We start from the raw sequence: 21,175 nt of genomic DNA, 5'->3' as shown, positions 1-21,175 counted from the left end.
TGGTTTCTTCACTATGACGACTGAAGAGATACAATCCCTGATCCCTGTCCCCACCTAGAAAAAGTGACCAGAGAGGAAATTGTGATACAATGCATACCCCAGAAGTCTCAGCAAAAATGGAGCCAGAGGCCAGGGTTATGTACCTGTTGATTCAGAGCAAAAATTACTCTGTGTAGAGAAGGTTTTTCCAACCAATGGACCCAAGCCCAAACAGCTGACAACCTGACGTCCCTAAGCCCTGGCAGTAGATTGCTGCAGTTTTCCTGTGTCTTTATCATGATTCAGCCAGTTTGTGGTTGGGAAGAAAATGTTGCTGTCCCTGCTGATCTGAATTAATCTTGTGGATGGGACGTTGTGCAACTGCATCAGCCAACTTATTAAAATCTAAAAATCTGTCATCACCAATAACCTCATCACTCACTAATTCTGCTGTTCCTTCGAAAGGCAATCCGCTGTGGCTGGCACAATTTTTGCTTTGGAGACCCATGCACTTCCTTATCTTTGACACTCTCACCCTTCAGGGCAGAGTTCTGGGCTGAACTGGATGCCCAATACTATTAATAACAGAGAGGCAGCAAAGCTTGGAGGATAGAGTGCTGAACCTTGAGCCAGGAAAACCTGGATTCAAATTCTGCCTCGGGTACCTAAGAACTGTAGGAACCTGGCAATTCCTTGAAGCCTCAGTTTCCTCATTTACAAAATGAGATAAATAGCACCAAAGGCATAAAATGGATACAAGAATGAAATAAGATTTTGTATGTCAAGGATCTGACCAGCCTTAGTCTATTATTAATATATTCATTATTATTTTGTTGTTGCTATTGCTGTTTCAGTTCTGTCCAACTCTTTATAACCATTTGGGGTTTTCTTGGCAAAGATATTGTTTGGCATTTCCTTCTCCTACTCATTTTACGGATGTTAGAAAGGGAAAGAGAAATAAATAAGTATTTATTAAGTGCCTACTATATGCCAAATATACCCCCAATGTTTACATGAATTATCTGTACCTGAGCCGTGGTAGAGCATTCCAAACTCATTTTGATTTGCTCAGCCAGACACAGACAGTCACACTGTAATCTGGCTTGAACAACATGATGTCATAATGATCCTCTTTGTAAACAAAGGACAACAACTAACCAAATAACTATATGCCAGACATTATGCTAAGTATTTTAAACATATAAACTCATGGGGTGTCTAGGTGGTGCAGTGAATAAAGCACTGGCCTTGGAGTCAGGAGTACCTGGGTTCAAATCCAGTCTCAGACACTTAATAATTGCCTAGCTGTGTGGCCTTGGGCAAGCCACTTAACCCCATTTGCCTTGCAAAAACCTAAAAAAATATATAAACTTATTTAATCCTGATTTGACAACTCTAGGAGGTGGGTGCCATTATTATTATTATTATTACCTTTTCACAGTAGTGGAAACAGAGGCAGATAATTTAAGTGACTTATACAGGATCACCCAGATAATAAGTGGCTGAGGCTGAATTAAAACTCAATGTTCCTGACTACAGGTCCAATGCTCTAGCCACTGTACCACCTGGATAGGAAGAAGAAGTAAAGAGGTAAAGCAAGTATGAAAGGGAGCAGAGTAACTGGGAGATCATCTTACCACTTTCTAAGGGCTGAAATCCATCCATCCTACATCTTTTGTTTTTATCATTCCTGATGACCCAAGTATGATAGTTGTATTTATTGATGTTCAATGGTTTTTACTCATATCCAAACCCTTCATGACACTGTATCGTGTTTCTTGGCAAAGATATTGGAATGGTTTGCCATTTCCTTCACTAGCTCATTTTGTAGATGAAGAAACTGAGGCAAAAAGAGTCCATAGACTTGCCCATAGTTAGTTGCCCAAAGTAACTGAGGCCAGATTTGGATTCAAGAAGATGAGTCTTCCTAACTCCAGGCTGGGTCTCAATCTACTGAACTGCCTAGCTGCTCTTCTAATGATAATACTATGAGATTAAAAGTGCAAATTCAACTATGACTTTTTTGATTCTTTAGCATTTTTTCCAAACCATATAAAGACAGTTTTCAACACTCATTTTCATAAGATTTTGAGTTCCATATTTTTCTACCTCCTTCCCTTCCCTCCCACTCCCCAGACAGCAAGCAATCTGGTATAGGCTATTCATGTATAATCATGTAAAACATATTTCCATATTAGTCACATTATGACAGAAGAATTGGAACAAAAGGGGAAAAACATGAGAAAGAAGAAACATATAACAGTCAGACTCCATAGTTTTTTCTCTGGAGATGGATAGCATTTTTCAGCACAAGTCTTTTAGAATTGTCTTTGATCATTAAACTGATGGGAGGAGCTAGGTACAACATGGTTGATCATCACATAATGCTGTTGTTAAGGTATACAATTCATCCAGGTCCAGGGAGTTGATGTATCTTGCCCAAGATGCTACAGCAAACTCCATCTTTACAGTCATCTTTGCACTGCAACAGGTCATAATATAACAAGGTATGTCATGGAAACACTGCCTATATTCACCAGAGATGTTAGATTTCCTGATCTCCAATAATGGTGTGATACTTTGACTGGAATTCTAAGTCTGACTCTTCGGAAACAGATGATTTTTAGGGAATCTTTCAAAGTAATTTCTAAAAGAGAATTATCCTTTAACCCAAATGATTTTCTTGTGCAGCAGAGACAAAGCAAATGTCATAGCTGGATTCTAAGAGTCTAATTAGCATGATCTAGGGTCATTTACCATTCATAGTCACTGCCTCTGGCAACTTATCCACTCTGGTCACTTCTTCACCTTTTTCCTGCAAGACAGAAATGGACAGACACTCATGTAAGGGCAAGAATCTCCCAGGAGAACAAGGATGGGACATGATTCCTTTGATCTGAAACCCAAGACTCTTACTAATATACCAGTCAATGCAAAGGAACAGTTGCAGGTAGGAATCCCAACTATCTATTGGTCATACTTGCTATAAAATAACACATATCCTCTACCCTGCAGTAACCTTCCCCGAGAGGGTTGGGAAAAGTGACTGATGAAACCACTAATGTCCTGGTCTTGGGTGATAACTGATTAGCATAGACCCTCCCTAACTGTTTTGAAATAGGACTGGAGACTGATGAGCAAGGCTGATCCAGTAAGCCTCTGTGCTTGAAAGGCTGTGGTTCACTTTTGTATCTCATCACTCTTGACTTCTCTCAAACAATTCCAGCATCAAAAATCAGAACTCTTGATAGTTGATAATTGATAACTTAAAGTCTGTTGATATCATGTCCTATGTGTGTTCTGGAACTCCAGGACATCTCTGTCAAGGAACTGCCTCTCTTGTCAGGTAGAACAAGCCTTAGGCATTGAGGACTATCAGTGGGGTATAATAGAGAGGGTATTGTGGTGGAAACCTGAAGACATATTTGGGAGCCTGCCTCTGCCTCTCTCACTTGCGTGAACCAGGCCAGTCCAATAAACAGCTAGGTATTAAGCACTTACTATGTCCAATTCTGTGCTATGGTTCAGATACAAAGACAAAAGGGAACCAATATGGCTTTCTCAGACAGAAATAATTGGATTGGAAGTTACAAAAACTTGAGTTCAAATCCCACCTCAGACATTTCCAAGCTATGTGGCTCACCCATTCAAGTTACTTGACCTTTATGTGTCTCAGTTTCCTCATCTATAAAATGAATAGGTTGTACTTGATGGACTCTAAGGTCCTAATAGATAGAGCACTGGGATTGGAGTCAGGAAGTTGTTTGACTCTGTGCAAATAACAACTTCCCTTTGCCTCATTTTCCTAATTTGTAAAATGGGCAAGTAACAGAACCTACCTTTCAGGATTGTTATGAAGATCAAATGAGAGAATATTTGTAAAGTCTTTAATATAGTGTCTAGTTCAAGTAGGCACTTAATAATTGCTCCTTCCTTGCTCATAAATCCTCAAGGAAACAATGTGGATAATTTATTCAATTATGTACTCTCCTTTCTCTTCTCTCTCTGTATGTATGTATGTAGGTATATATATATATATATATATATATATATATATATATATACATATAGACATATCTCACACTATATACAAAAATACAATTTTGTATAAAATATACAAAGTAGATAAGAAATATTCAGGTCAGGATACTAACAGCTGGGAGATGTTTGAAACACTTTGTGTAAGAGTTGGTTCTTGAGGTGAGCTCTGAGGGAAGCTAGGGATTCTGAGAGGCAGCAATGAAGCCCATGTACCTTCTGGGATAGGAAGAATTCGGTACAAAGACATGAGGATCTTACTAGTCTAACATGGGCCAGAAAGAGCTGAAAGGACAGTTGGCACTGCAGTATATAAAGAGGAGTGATGGCAATTAGGTGACACAGGAAGACACATCTTTGTGAATTCAAATCTTATACACTGACTGGTTGTGTGACCTGAAAGAAGTCACTTAATCCATTTGCCTAAGAGTCAGCTAGGTGGCTAAGTCATGAAATATTGTGTTTGGAGTCAGGAAGACTTGAATTTAAATCCAACCTCAGAGACTTCCTAGCTGTGTGTCCCTGGGTAAGTCACTTAACCACTCTTTGGCTTAATCTACTGGAGAAGAAAATGGCAGATCACTCTCTAGCTGCAAAGAAAATCTCATGGACAGCATTAGTGTAATGTGGTCCATAACATCATGAAGAGTTAGACACAACTGAACAACAAAAAAGCCTCTCACTCCTGCTGACTGTGTGATCCTGACAAGTCACTTAACTTCCTATTGTTTCCTTATATTTGAAGTTACAGAGAAGGGGACTATCTGTAATAGTTTAAGTCATTCTTTCTACTGAAGATGTCACAAACCCAGTCCATTTCGTTTTTACAATATATTTGCAGAGTTGCAAAGTAATCTCCCCATTCTGGTTCTCAGTTTACTCATCTATAAAATGAGGGAGCTAGACTAAGTATTTCTCCAGGTCCCTTTCAATTCTAAATCTATAACCCTACAAATATAGAGATGCATATATCCCCCTGGTTCACCAACAAAAGAATCAAGTTCCATGCTTATTCTCTGTTCCAAAGAGGAGAGAAAAAAGCATGGTGCTATAGAGAGAGCCATGAGTTATGAAATGGAAGAGACAGAATGGTTATTGAGCTTTTGAATTCAAAACTCATTCATCTTCATAAATAATGCTGCGCTATCCATTTTAAATGACATGGAAGTCAACCCGTTCATCAAGATCAGGAGACTACTATATTATTATGATTATTTAGCATTTACATAATACTATATTTGCAAAGTGCTTAATAATAATTTATTTATTACTTTATCTAACTACACACTAATGGAATATCTAAAGGGCTGTCCTGAGTTCAGTGACCTTCACCCTGGAGACACCTTAGCCCATTTTCAGTTGCTTATCCAATGACCAGTCTTAAAATATTTTAATGAAAAAAGTTCTGTTTTTGTCCTATCTAGCCTGCATCACATGTCTATAGAATCTTTCTTTTTATACCACAAATCATAAGTGGACATGGTATCACTATATGGTCAAAATAATAATATTACCACACTTCTTGCAGGCAGATATTTACTATCAATAAATTCCCTTTTGGGGGGTGACTAGGCAGTGCAGTGGATAGAGCACCGGCCCTGGAGTCAGGAGGACCTGAGTTCAAATCTGACCTCAGACACTTAATGATTACCTAGCTGTGTGGCCTTGGGCAAGACATTTAACCCCATTGCCTTGCAAAAAAAACTAAAAAATAGTTCCTTTTTTGAACCCTTTGAAGTGGATTGTGTCACTGAGTGAGTTCTAAGAAGACTAAATTGAAAAGTAATTTCCGGGAAAATGTTATCTAATAGTGTGTATTCTTTAAAACAATATATTAAGCCAGGCTCTTGTGTACTGAATTCACCAATCAACAAGCATCCATTAGCATCCTATGAACCAGAAACTGCTAAGAATTATGGATACAAAGAAGGACAAAAACAGTCCCTACCCATGTGTGAAGAATGGTTAAGTAGGAGAGTTTGGATAGGCTTAAAATATGTAGGACAACAGATTGAGATTTGGAGGAGATATTGGAAATTATCTAGTTCAACACATCATGGAGAGGGAGACTGAGGGTTTAGATAAAATGAATTACTAAATTCGACTGGTTTTGAAAACCAACTTAAGCTTTAAGAAAAACACAAGGAGGAAAACTAAGTCCTTCTATAAGAGGTCTTTTTCATTAGCTGGGTGTCAATAAGCATACTACTGAACTTGTTGAAGTGTGGATATAACTTTAAGTCCTAGGTGGGATTTGAATTCAGGGCTTCCTAACTTCAAACCCAGTACTATCTGCTTCACCCTATAGCTCTTCTATGGACACCTGCCTAGCAAGATGGATAAGACCTGGAATCAGGAAAACCTGAGTTCAAATGTGGCCTTATTCTAGCTGTGAGATTTTGGACAAGTCACTCAATCCTGTTTTTCTCAGTTTCCTCATCTGTAAAATGAGCTGGCAAAGCAAATGACAAACCAATACAGTATCCTTGCCAAGAAAACTCCAAATGGGTTTATGAAGCATCAGACACAACTGAAACAACTAAACAACAAAGTTGCTTCTAGATAAAACTAGTGACCTAATTTACTCTGATCTTTCTTTCTATATGAGAACTTGGATAAGAGCATAGAGCAGCTCACAAAATCAAAGAATCTGAGAATCAGAAAAGGCCTCCATAATCACCTCATCTATTCACAAAATGAATCTTACAACCTAAACAGGTGGTCATTCAGTCTTAGCATAAAGCCCTCCAGGGAGAAGGAATTCTTCACAAGCCCATCCACTTAGGACCAGCTCTAATTGTTCAGAAACTTTTCATGCCATCAAGACTAATTGTTCTCTTTAAAACTTCCTCCAATTGCTCCCAATACCACCTCCAAGGTCACACAGATATCATTTGTCCCTTAATTTCTCATCTTTAGGGTAATCATGTCCAATGTTTTCAATCCATTCTTATATGTCATGGAATCAAAATATTTTATCATACTGTTTATTTTCTGCTATATGCTCTCCAACTGATCAATTCAGACCCTCTAAAATTAAAGGATCCAAAACTGAACACACCATCCAGGTGAAGTCAGGTGAGGGTAAAGGTTTGGATTCCATTGAATATCATACCCCTGCATCTGATACCAGCTGGTTATACCCATTCCCATTTTTTTTTTGCTTTTGATTATGTTGTCTTCTCCCATTAGATTTTAAGTTTCTTATTTGTATCCCCAGTTATTGGAACAGTTTCTGAAACTATGTCTGTGAGTCCTACCTCTTATATTACATTCTATTATTAAGCCAGTTGTCTCTACTTTCCACCAGCAGCTCTGTATTGTTTGGACTCCAGAGAACAGCCATCATGCCCTTCAGGAATTAACTGATCACCTGAAATCTCATAATTATCCTGAATCACTCAGCTTTAGAAATCAATATCTCTGGTCTACATGACTTCAGAGGAACAAGGTCCTAAGACCTCTGCTATGATATGATATCTCATCAATCTTGATGTATGAGAGCAGCCAATAGGACTGAGAGATTGTGAAAGCCGGCAAGACCTTTTGCATACTTCTGCAAGCAATCAAAGAACCCCCCCCCCATTTACCATGTAGTTGGTCAACTAGAATCACTTATTAAATATATATGTATATATGTATATGTATATGTATATGTATATATCTATATCTATATCTATATCTATATCTATATCTATATCTATATCTATATCTATATATATATATACATACTTCAGCCTTCAAAAGCTTCCTCTCTTAATCAGTATCCTGACTCTCCCAGATGCATCCTTCCCATCTTCTCTATATGAAGAGTTAGCATCTTTCAAGCACAAGATCTCAGTTATATTTGTATTGGTCTGTTGAGTCCCAGTTCAGACACCATATGTTGAGAATTTTTCTGGACTCCCTCAATCTTTCCCATGTAAGCATTGGAGGGGCAGGAGACAAGGAAGACAAGGATAACAAGTTCTCCAAGATCCCCAAATATTCCATTTATTCACCATAATACAAGTGCTTAAGTATCCTTCCCAGTACCTAATCCACTCCCACTCCCATGGCACTTAGTAAAATAAGGCTCTAGTGCTCAAGGACACCAGGTGATGATAGTTTACAGTGCTCCCACACACAACAGCCCCTAACATTGGCCCATCAAAAACAAAATGTCATAATCTTCATTGTGGGTCTATCTTCTTTTGTGATAAGCATATTTATTTCTTCACAGGTGCTCTGTAATTATGCTTTGTCATTGCACTGATGAGAGTTCTTCAGTCTTTCAACTGTCTTTACAATGCTGTTACTATAGGCAAACTTCTCCTGGTTCTGCTCATTTCATTCTACATCAGTTCATACAAGTCTTCTCATGTCTGTATAAAATAATCCCCTTCACTTCTTGTAGCCTAAAAGGATTCAATGAAATTTATGTACCCATATAAATCTCATATCATAATTTGTTTGGTCATTCTCCAAATAGTGGACACCTTCATTTTCAGCTCTTTACTAAAAAAAGGAGAACTGCCAGAAATGTTTATGTTCAGTTGAGCCCTTTACCTTTCTTTGATCTCACTGGCATATAATCTTAATAATGAAATCAGAAAGGAGATCCTTATTGGTTCATTGTCAGCATGTCAGGAGATAATCAGGAGAGTACCTTAATGCTCTGTATTTGACCTTGGGCTATTTAACAATTTTGTCAATGACTTAGATGCTCATTAGAGTTAGAAATGATCCCAAACTGGGAGGAATAGCCAACACACTAGATGACAGTCAGAATCCAAAAAAGATCTTGACAGATCTCATAATAGTGACTGGAGTCTTAAAAAGAAGAAATTAATTAGAGATAAAGCCTTACATTTGGTGATAAAAATGAGTCAACATCAGAATAAAATAGTGAAAGAGAGGTCCAATAGAAGTATCTTGGGGGAAAAAACATCTGGATTTTTTTTTATTTTCAATTTCATTCAGTAAACATTTATTTAGTACCTACTATGCTTTGGTAACTGTACCGAAGTTGGGTATACAAATAAGAAACAGAGTAACAGTTCCTTCATTCAAGGAATTTAAAATCTAATGGGAGAAGACAATATACCAAAAGCAATTAGAAAGCATGGGAATGGGTATAGCCAGCTGGTAACAGTACAAGGGTACGATATGCAATGGAATCCAAACCAAGTAAAACTTTGGTTAGAAATTAGTGTCACAGGGCAGCTAGGTGGTGCAGTGAATAGAGCACCAGCCCTGGAGTCAGGAGTGCCTGAGTTCAAATCTGGCCTCAGACACTTAATAATTACCTAGCTGTGTGGCCTTGGGCAAGCTTGCTTCACCCTATTTGTCTTGCAAAAACCTAAAAAAAGGGGGGGGGGCTGGGTGGCACAGTGGATAAAGCACTGGCCCTGGAGTCAGGAGTACCTGGGTTCAAATCTGGTCTCGGACACTTAATAATTACATAGCTGTGTGGCCTTGGGCAAGCCACTTAACCCCATTTGCCTTGCAAAAACTAAAAGGAAGGAAGGAAGGAAGGAAGGAAGGAAGGAAGGAAGGAAGGAAGGAAGGAAGGAAGGAAGGAAGGAAGGAAGGAAGAAAGAAAGAAAGAAAGAAAGAAAGAAAGAAAGAAAGAAAGAAAGAAAGAAAGAAAGAAAGAAAAAGAAAGAAAGAAATTAGTGTAACCTGGAAAGTTCAGGTAACAGACTTCTATAAAGGAAAACTGGAAGGAGTTTAGTGCTCTATCTCCAGTCTTCCAATCAAAAGGAAGAGGTGGTTGAAAAGATATTGATTTCCAAAGATGACATATTCAACATAATTATGAGATTTCAGGTGATCAGTTAATTCTTGATGGCCATGATGTTCTCTGAGGTCCAAACAAAACAGGGCTGCTGTTGGAAAGTAGAGATAATGGGCTTAATATTAGCCAGTGATATGATTTAAAAAGCTTCTGTGATCTTAGATTGTAATAAAGGATTTACAAAGGATTTACATACCAAGGCAGTGGATAGTTCCCCTATATGCTCTACCCTCACTTAATAATGGAAGGAAAAAGGAAAAAGTGGTGGACTTTGACCAATGGTAATAAAGAGATGACCCACAAAAACCTTTAAGAAACTCTAGAAACCTGCAGGGCAGATAATAATTGTAAAATGCTTAGCACAGTATCTAACACATGATAGATGCTATATAAATGTTAACTATTATTATTATTATTATTATTATTATTATTACTATTATTATTATGTGTAGCCACCTGACTCTAGGAGAATGAGTCAAAGTAACTCATTACATGAGAATTTGCTTTTGCTTGATTACACATTTGTTGGCTACAAAAAGCATTTTTATTTTTTCCCAGTGGAGAATGGTGAAAAGGAGAAAAAATAGATTTTTACTAATAAAAAAATTTTAAAAGACCTACTCTGAGACTAGCCATATAACTAGTGAATTCATTTTATTATACTCCTAATTATTCCACATTTCTCCATCTTTTCCACAAGGTGATTATGAGACACTTTATCAGAAACTTTTCTATACTCTAGGTAAATTATATTCACAGTATTGTCCTCATCTACTAGTTTAATAATTTTGTCAAAAAATGAAATGCAATATATTGGCTTGTCATTCTTTGATGAAGCTATGTTGATTTTTTTCTAATCATTATTTCTCTTTATCAGTATTCACCAACAATGTCTTTAATGATCTATTTTAGATTTCTCCTTAGGATCAAAGTCAAGTTCATTTTCCTATAGTTTGCAGTCTGATTCCCACAACACTTTTTATTTTTCTAAATTGGGATGCCAGTTTCCCTCCTAGCTCTTTTGCTGACTTTTCTGACCTGGACAACATGCCTCGGCTATAATCTCACCTAGATTTTTCCGTTTTAACCTGTAATCTTCTCATCCTAGAAGATCCCTCCATTCTGGCCCTACTTTCCTATTGATGATCTCATCCTGGGTCCTTTATTATCCAACTAGGTTTTTGACTTTTTAAATTTTGATCTATATCTCACTTAAATATTTCCCCCTCCCCAAACTGATCAGCTCCCTTTTATATCTTGTCTTTCTCCATTAGAATATATGTTTCTTAAGGTTAGGGATTGTCTTTTTTATTGAATGGAGCTTAGTACTGTGCCTGGGATATGAATTTTGTTCTTTGTTTTCAAAGAAGACTGAAGTGACATCACTATATTAGACTCAAGTTAAAGTATGTCCAACTGACTGATCAGTTCAATGTCAATGCAGAATGCTCTAGCACAGGTAGAACACAAATAGGCCATGTTATCATTTGGGGTGGGTTCTCTAAATTTGCACATCTTGTATTTCTTTTGAACTGCTGTAATTCTGCTCTGATGCTAGGTGGTCTTTGCCAGTGTCTCCCATGTCATGCAATCAATTCCAGAGGTCTTAAGAGACACCTTGAGTGTGTATGTCCTTGTATTGCTTTATCTTACTACCATGTGAGTATATGCTTTGTGTGAATTTTTTGCAAAATAAGTGTTTTAAACACATGAATGTTTGGTATTAGAATACGACCAGCTCATTCTGCAAATAGGAGTTTGAATACTTTCATTTATGAAAGGACTTCAGGGACTGGTACCTTATCCTATCAGGTGATCTCCAGAATCTTCCTCAGACAATTCAAATGGAAACAATTCAGTTTCCTGGCATAGTACTGATAGATTGTCCAGGTTTCACAGGCTTACAAGAATGAGCTCAGCACAATGGCTCTGTAGACCTTCAGGCTAGAGGGTAGTTTGGTGGGCAGTTTAATTCCTCTTCTCTGTTCTACCAATTAGCACCACATCATCCATACATGGAACCACCAGTCACAGCAAACTGAGAAATTTTGAATACTATGGCTACATTCACTTTCTTTAGCAATACACTTTACAGGGATATACACATTGATGATGAACTCCACACACTTTTTGGCCAGAGTTAGACTCCAAAGGAAAGTATGGAAGAGAAGACTGTCTGGAACATAATAAACCATTAATAAACTATTGTTCCATTTGCCCCTCCTTTCCCACTCTTGTGATATTTCTCCCATATTTCATGAGTTTTGAAATATCAATGACAATGTTAATTTATAATGCCACTCTAATTCATTTTAATAATATTTCCCACAGTTCAATCATGAATTTAATTCAGCTAATATTGTCAGTGATAATTATAATATGAGGTCATTTTTCCTACATTAGGACCCCTTATTTCCTCTTCCTTTGTGCTTTAAATTTGGAGATTCGTATACAGACATTTAATGCCATGAATTTTATTACTTTCTCAGTTCTTGGACTTTATCTCTTGAAAACTTAAAAAAATAGCAAGTAAACTGATATTCTTCCTTCACTGTAAAACTAGCTTGGGTATATACAGAGGCAGTATTCTCCTACCCCCAACTTTTTATTTTAAAACCATTAAGATATATTTGTGTCAAATCCTTTCTACCAACATTTGTTAAGGGTACTCTACTTTTTTTTTAGTTTTTGCAAGGCAATGGGGTTAAGTGGCTTGCCCAAGGCCACATGGCTAGGTAATTATTAAGTGTCTGAGGCCGGATTTGAACTCAGGTACTCCTGACTCCAAGGCCAGTGCTCTATCCACTGTGCCACCTAGCCGCCCCAAGGGTACTCTATTTTTGGCCATCAATTATCATTCCTATATTTTAAGCATGGCTTAGAAATTCAAATCTCTTTCTCAGATTATTCCTTCTTTATTAATTTATTATTTTAGAAATCGATTTTTAACTTTTACATCCCCTGGTTTCAATGGGCAAGATTTGGGAAAAGCAATATCCCTATGCACTTCATTTTTTCTTTTGCATCAGACTTCATAAGTTTTATTAATACCTAACAAAGTTTTCATCACTGACTTTTGTAGAATTCCTCTTATGGCCACTTTTTTCCATATGAGTTAATAGAAATGGATCATTGCCATCCATTTTGATGTTATCTGTAGCATCTAGTATACAGGCCCTTGAAGACAGTACATTGCTCTCTATGATCAGTTCAATAGGCACCCCTGGTTAGAGAATCACTAGCTTCAACCAGGAATGATCTTCCATTCTTTTTTTTTAGGTTTTTGCAAGGCAAACGGGGTTAAGTGGCTTACCCAAGGCCACACAGCTAGGTAATTATTAAATGTCTGAGACCAGATTTGAACCCAGGTACTCCTGACTCCAAGGCCGGTGTTTTATCCATTACACCACCTAGCTGCCCCCCCATTCTTCTTCTGATCTATCCTTTATGATCTCTCTCTCCCAAAAGCTCCTGTAGTTCTGTTATGTCACTCTTTGGGGAGATGTAGGAACTGCTCCCTCCTCTGATCAACCGTCTCTCAATCTTAAGGATGAACCATGAATATTTTTTTACACTTGGATTGTGGAACTTTCCATTTCCCTTCTTTTCTCATCTGTGTAACACTCTTATATGCCAACAGACTGGCAAGGGGAAAGTCTCTTCCTTCATGACAGAACTCTCTCCCCATTGAATTCTGGCTTCTGTTTCTATAAGCATATTTTATTGTCTTTAATAATTTAACCACAAAACAGCATTTATATAATGCTTTAAGGTTTGCAAAATATTTCATAAATTCTATCACTTTTCTCTATTAAGATAAAGTTATAGAAGGTATTCTTATTTTACAGAAGGAAAAAAATCTAGGGATATAGAGGTTAAAAGAGTTGCCTGAGAAAATTAGATATTTTTCATTAAGATTCCATTTTTGGTATCAGCAACATCAACTGTAGGGAAACTATTTTGGAAGCTCAACTGCAAGGGACACCCTCCTAGAAGTGGAACATGTAGCCATTAAGTGTTAGAGGTAGGATTAGAACTCATCTCCCTGACTCCAGGACAAGATATCTATTCACTGTGTGACATAGATGCCTCCAATTGAATAACAAATAACAGTCACTCAGCTGTGGCAAATAGACAAACATCATACACTTGATTAAAATTGCTACACAATTTTCCCTACTCTCCTACATTTTTAGTCATTTAAAAAAAAGTTATTTATAAATATTTACACTTCCATCCTAAGCAACGGGTCAAAACATTTACAGGCACTTATTACCTCTTAAAAACTTGACATGCCCATTCAATTTTCTTTCCTTAGCTTTAACAGGTCCATAGCCTTAGCTCATTCCCCCTTTCACCTTGAACCAACCTCCTGTTGTTTCAGTAATTTGCTCATCTTGCCAACCTGTTTTGTCAATTTGCTTCACCTTCAAATAGTACCATTTACCTTTTCTTATTTACCTTGTCTTTGCTTGCCAAATACCTTTCCCTACTTCTTGAGTCTTTCAATTATTATGCCCTACTGATCCATGACCCCCCTAATCTTTTTTAATATTCTCATTAACTTTTATCCTGTCCCTTCTTCAATCTCCAAGTAGAATCTGGATTAGATTTGGACATTTTCTTCTAATTTCCTTCAGTTTCTCTCAAATTTCTCTTCCCCAAATTCAACTTCTTACCTATGCCACTAGTCCCAAGTTTCAGAAGAAAGAATATTTTCTTTCAATATATTGTTCCTCAGAATCTGAAAGAAAAAAAAATGTATTCTCCAGCATTTCTTTCATCTATTAGTTTTGTAGTACCAAATATAGTAAGGGATATAATAATGAGGTCTTTGTATTACTTTGAGAAATCTGTCCTGATGGTCCTGTATTTATCTTGTCTAATTCCATCATTCTACATGTGAGGAAACTGAAACTAATTGACCTGTCTATGATCACATTGGTAGTAAGCAGCAGGGAATTGAAATAGTGGAGTCAAGTTCCAAAAATACATTGAGAGAATAGAATTGTAAGCTTGGAAAAAATGATAATTAATAGGTTTAGGATTAAAACTCTTATCCTGGGTTCGTTATATCAGTTTCCAAACTATAAGATGGGGGAAATATAGCTAGACACAAGTTGGTGTACAAAAATCATCAGAGGTGATGGTGGTGATAGTAGTGGTTAGTGCAATGAGAAGAATCAATATGAATCAACATAGTGATGCCAGACACAACAGATAATTCAACATCAAGCTGAATTAAAAGAAGAGAGGGCCTTGGACTATGAAAACAATAGTTCTACAATACATTGTCCTAGTCTGACCCCATCAGAAGTATCATGTTCAGTCTTCATCACCACACTTTGGGAAAGATATTGATTAGCTGGAAGACTTGGCATATGAGGATCGGTTGAAGGAATTGTGAATATTTAGCTTAAAGAAAAAGATTTCGAGGAAGCATGATAATTAATTTTAGGTATTTGAGATTCTGTGATTCTGTGAAATTCTTAGAGATAAAGTCCCAGCTTGTCCACAGAGAGTTCATGGAATTGCCAAGACTCATTTTGAAGTCAGCAGTGCTTTCTCAAGGCCTGAGAATCATCTTCAGCAATATGTTATAGTTGAAAGTAAGGCTACACAACGATCCTCCCAATACTGGATTAAATACCTTACCTTTGTAAGGGAGATACTAATTAAAGACCTTTTGGGGATAGGAACATCAAGACACCATAATTATCCTGCTCCTATCCTTCAATGCAAATTCTACTTGAAAAGTAGAATAGAAAGCTCCTGTTGAGTTGAATTTTTGAAAATTTATTTGGGAAACACATCTATTGACATTTATACTTAGAAGACAATAACCAATGGACTAGCTGGGCTACCCTTGTTCAGCACCAGTGCCCCCCAGACTGTAGCTTGAAATATTATCACCTTTGTAGATAATAAATATATGCTTGTTTTTGGTTTATTTGTTGAGACTGGCTCTACCAATCTCGTTCAACCTTGAAATGAAGTAGACTCATGCCACATCACTGTCAACTGGCATGGATGATGGTGCTCTGTTTTCTTTTTAGGTTTTTTTTTGCAAGGCAAATGTGGGGTTAAGTGACTAAATTGGGGGCTTAAGTGGCTGGTACTCTGTTTTCAATGCAGACAAATTCATTCCTCTTTAGGCAGCATTATCCTTCCTCCCTTTTCACTTGTCAAAAGTTCATCCGGTGGTCCTGATAATGCAAGCACTAGCCTTAGCAAAGATCAGAACTCCCAAATTCAATCAATCTACTAGCCTCAGCCTCTATCTCCCTAAGTACCCGGGATTATATGCATTCAGGGACAATTAAAGGCAATAATTGAAGTAAATACAATATTTATGGTACAAATGGGGGGGAGAGAAGTATTGGGAGGTCACTTAATACCTGTGTGATCGTAGGCAAGTTGTTTAATCTCTTCTTGCCTCAGTTACCTTATCTGTAAAATGAAGGGATTCGACCAGATGTTCTTTTTAACCCCTAAAGCTATGATTTAAATGATCAAATTTCATCACTCTGGAGTTAATTATCAATTATTGCGAAGGGCTGTTATCCGCTTTATTAAAGATTTGATGAAATTACCCCAAGAGTCGAAGCTATTCCCAGGCATCATGGTTGTAAAGGTGATGTCACCACCTGAGTGTCACTTGGTTAGGCTTAAAGATACCAATCAAGTTATGCAAAGGATATACCAATGTACACAGACAGGAAAAGATAATTCTTTATTATCACTGAGGTTCTGTATACCTGATCATTTGCTCATAATTGATTATGATTACTCATAAAGACAGGACAAAGGTCATGGAAATTCCATCAATGTTTGTGTCAAAAAAAATTCTGTACCCCCCCCAACAAAAATGTCATGAAATTTCCAACTCTTCCTTAATACTTTAGCATCAATCACCTTGTGTTAATTCTTTTTTTTTTTTTAGTTTTTGCAAGGCAAATGGGGTTAAGTGGCTTGCCAGAGGCCACATAGCTAGGGAATTATTAAGTGTCTGAGGCCAGATTTGAACTCAGGTACTCCTGACTCCAGGGCTGGTGTTCTATCCACTGTGCAACCTAGCCGCCCCCCTTGTGTTAATTCTTAAGAAAAGTTTTACTTGTTATTTCACAGCACTCCCATAAAATACGCACTAACACTAATATTATTTCTTTTATATAGTTGAGGAAACAGTTCAATATTTCTTCAATTAGTGAACCACAACCATCTGAGGCAACATTTGAACTCAAGTCTTTCTTATTTTAAATTTAATGCTCTATTTTACAGTTACTCAGTGGCCATCTTATTGGTGGATTGGATAGAGTACCAGTTCTGGAGTCTGGAGGACCTGAGTTCAAATGTGACCTCAGACATTTAACACTTAATAATCACGTGACCTTGGGTGAATCACTGAACCCTGACTACCTCACAACCAGGGCCATGTCCAATCATCCTGATCAATGGGCCCAGATGACTCTGGAGGAGGACTTAGTACACATTCAAGTCCATGTTATGGCATCACTTCCTGATGTCAAAAAAACAAACAAAAAACAACAATACAATTCAAGTCTGAATATGAATCCCCACTTTAACCTTCCCTGGAAGTGGTCATTTAGCTTCCACAGCTAAAGGCCTTCAGGAAAGGGGGGGGGTCCAGTTTTGCTTTGGATCAACTGCTATTGTTAGGAGAATTTTCCTTAAATAGAGCTTCTACAAAAATACTTTCTTTTCTTTTCCTTTCTTAATGCTGGTGCCTTTCCTCTGTTGATTATCTCTAATTTCTTTTGTATACAGGTTGTTGTGTATGCAGCTATTTGCATGATATCTCTCCATCTGTCTATGAATTTCTTGAGAGCATGACCTGGTTTTTGTCTTTTTTTTTGTATTCTTGGTACTCATCACAGTGCTTAACAAATAAAAAAATGATTAATAAATACTGTTGATTGATTGACTGATTGAGAGTTGATGAGATGATTTCCCTAAGCAAATTAGTGAGTTTATAAGGTGATACCTAAACATAGGTGGACTCTAAAAGACTTTGCTCACTTTATGGAATCACATCTCAATCTCCAGGATATATGGAATAGACGTGAAGGATGAATACAGGGAACCAGAGCAGGCTCTCCAATGACATCCACAAAAAGTCATCTCTGACTCTGACCAAAGGGGAACTGTCAGCTGTTTTCATAAAACGCATTTTCCATGAATGGAAATCTAAAGCTAGCCGGTAGTCTCTCTTTTTTCTTTTATTTTTTCCTCTTTCTTTTTGCCACACGAAAGGCATGGGGCCCACCTGAGACCTAACATTTGTCTGTTTTGAGAATAGATGAGTATTTATTAGAATTAAACAGCTGGGAGCTCTGTGATATTTAGACGGGTATTAGGAGGAGTGTATGGAAGGAAGATAATGCTGGGTGGTTTTTGTTGGTTTTTTTTCCCTCCAAACCAGTCTGGGCTCAGTTACTGAGGGGATTTCTTGGGTCTCCTGTGAGAGGCAGATACAGTTAATTTCCTGCAGAAGCTGCAGGCTGGGCCAGGCTGATATTGCAGTGTTATTTAGAATAGAAAGGTCAGACTTGAGATTGAATAGTCATTGACAAGAAATCCATGGGGGATATGAGGCAGTCAGTGAGAAGTGACTGAAAGGAATGGGGATTGGCTTTTTTTTTTCTTTCTGGGTGCCTGCTTTTTAGGTTTATTATTCTTTCTTTGAAATGTTTAATCAAACCTCAGAGATAATGGGAAAAGGTGGGGGGGAGGAGAAATGGGTATGTGTATATAAGAGAGGGAGATATTTTAGGCCTGCTGTTGAGAACCAGGATATCAAGTTAGAAGTCCTGGATTCAAATTCTAACTCACTGTATGTTCTCAGGTAAGTGACTTCCTTGTTTGGGACCTCAGTTTCCTCATCTGCAAACTGCGTGAGGAAAATGACATCTACAATCCCTTGCAATTCTAAAGCCTTTAAGTAATTACATTCAAGCTAATAGATTTTATAAGTCTGCTCCTGAACTATTCATTCATTCCATATCAAGAATTAGCTACCTTTTCACCTGATTAGCCCCATTTTTATAGAATGAAACAGTAAAAGCACACATAGGAGAGATTGGCCTTTAAAAATTATAGAATGTAGACTTGCTGCTCCCCAGAATTGACATCTTTGCTTGAGGTTTCCTCCTTTCAATATACCACATTTGGTGGCTTATTGGAAATCAATAACCCACAATTGATCCATATGATAATCAGAGCATCAGTTGCCTTTGCATATGATTTAAGATGGCTTGGCTTGAAACTACTGAAAAATGGGTCAGTCAATGATATAACTGGGTTATATTTCAGAATCCATATTTTTTAATTGGATCCCTTTTCACATTTTGGTCATGAAATGACTATCTAAGATAAGGGAGAAATATACAGGTATTAGATATGACCTAAAAGAATGTTATTATGTGTACCATAGAGCCTGCAATTTCATCTGTCAGAGCTCTCCCTCCACTATTACAGATTGCAATCATTCCTTGTCTCCCCAAATTATTACATAGATTGCTATAAACAGAAATATTCAACACCTAGTTATCTACCTTTAAGAATGAATTGATAGGGATTTGGGCAGACCAGTGCTCTGGTGACTATCTAAGGTCTTACTCCAAGCCTTTTTTAGATAGGTTTCATCACTCAATCATTTTGCTCCATTGGAAGAGCTTCTAAGAGTCCAGACTTGTCTCCATGTCACTTTGGGGCATTTGAGGATTCATTATAAATAATCAACAAATCTTTCAATAAATTACAGGTGGAGTAGCATCTAGGCCTGGTAGTAGGTTTGGGATTTGGGTTAGGGTTAATTGGGATGACAATCAGGATTAAAGTCAGGGTCAAGGCTAGAAGTAAGGATCTCATATTCCAGGGCAGGTTGTCAGGAATGTTAACTTTGAGCTCTGGTTTGACAGGTGCTGCCCTTTCACTATGACTGACTACCATATTCCAGGTTTCTGATATTCCTTCTTATATCCCTTCATGGATATAGGTCAGCAAGAAGGACATCTTCTCTACTGCTTGCCTCACAAAATCTCCTTCCTGTTTTCTACCTTCTGCGTAGGGAATAATAATCAAATATATCTTACCACTACTTCCAGGGAAAGCATCACAATCTACAGTTCTGTAGCCACCGAACTTCCTCTTCTACTTAGAATCTTTATGTTTCAGCCGTAAAATATCTTACAGATGATGCACTGTGACCTTTGCACTGTAGCCATCCTTGTCACCCTACCTTTTCAATATCTATATTCCACTCTGCCCTCCCCTTCAATGTTGTTCTAGGGAAACCCTGTTCTATTGGTAACAAACTGACTCATATTAGAACTTATGTTTTCATGCTCCTTCTATCTTCTTGTAGTCATAGAGACCAAGTTCTCTCCAGAACCATCACATCTTTGATTTTTGTCCTTGGAACTGTATGTGGTTTCTCTCATGACTGAAGGCCTATTTGACTAAGAAGAGGAATTCACATTTTTCTTTTTTCTGATTTCCAGTTCCAGACATTCACCTTACCTTCTGCCTCAGCAACCTCTCCTCCTTAGATTAGAAGGTCATTCTGTTCAGATATATTATCCCACCTAGATCTTTGTGGCAGTCATTTATCAGCCTCTAGATCTTTGTCCTAAGAACATTAAGACCTGATTCATTGTTGTTGTCTCAACCTACCCAACTTCACTTCCATGCCTCAATTAACATATGGATGCCCCTTCTAATTCCCTTAGTCCTCAGTTTATAAAACATGTCACCACCCATGATGCTCACTTTCATTCCCAGTCAGTCAGATATAAGAATGAATTTACTCTTGATCTTATCATTAAACTAGGCCATCTTTTGCCTCAAATTTTACCTAGTCTTTAATTATTCTATGGACATTGCCTCAGACAAACCAGGACCTAGGAAAGACCTTAGCTTAAAAAGCCGTGGTCTCCCACTTCATCTGAGGTCATCACCAATCCTATTGACCTATTTGTTGCCACCGTTCTCCAGTGACTCTAGGAGAGAGGAAGGCTGATGACTGCACAGATCTCTCCTTTAAATGCAATTTACTTGTACGTCAAGACATCGCTTTCCTTTGAGAATAAAGGAGAAACACTTCATTGCTCACAAATGTACTCTTCCAAAATACCTAATTTTGAAATTTCTTTCTATATTAATAATCTCTCCTTGTACCCCACCACAACTAAAACTGTTCTCCCCACTCATTTCTCCACTTTTTAGCCTCTCTATTATTTCCATGATTTATTCTTTGACCCGAGCCATACTTAGGTCAAAGTAATGACCCAAAGTAAAATATTTATTTACTGACACTACTTGAGCACCATTTTTATCTTTTTCATTTTCTCATATTTA

At 37.5% G+C, this 21,175-nt stretch overlaps 1 long non-coding RNA gene across 1 annotated transcript; it reads right to left on the bottom strand.

The window, feature by feature from the left end:
• Nucleotides 1-2,260: 2,260 nt before the first annotated feature.
• Nucleotides 2,261-20,117, bottom strand: LOC141511009 (uncharacterized). The gene is made up of 3 exons (XR_012475233.1): nt 19,912-20,117; nt 2,737-2,794; nt 2,261-2,461 (listed from the first exon to the last, which is right to left on the bottom strand). It is a non-coding gene; the product is annotated as an uncharacterized LOC141511009 (long non-coding RNA).
• Nucleotides 20,118-21,175: the final 1,058 nt, after the last annotated feature.

The sequence above is a fragment of the Macrotis lagotis genome, chromosome 2 (genome assembly GCF_037893015.1).
Source record: "Macrotis lagotis isolate mMagLag1 chromosome 2, bilby.v1.9.chrom.fasta, whole genome shotgun sequence".
Lineage (NCBI taxonomy): Eukaryota > Metazoa > Chordata > Mammalia > Peramelemorphia > Peramelidae > Macrotis > Macrotis lagotis.
Note: the sequence above shows the minus strand (reverse complement) of the source record. Positions and strands in the feature narration are given on the sequence as shown.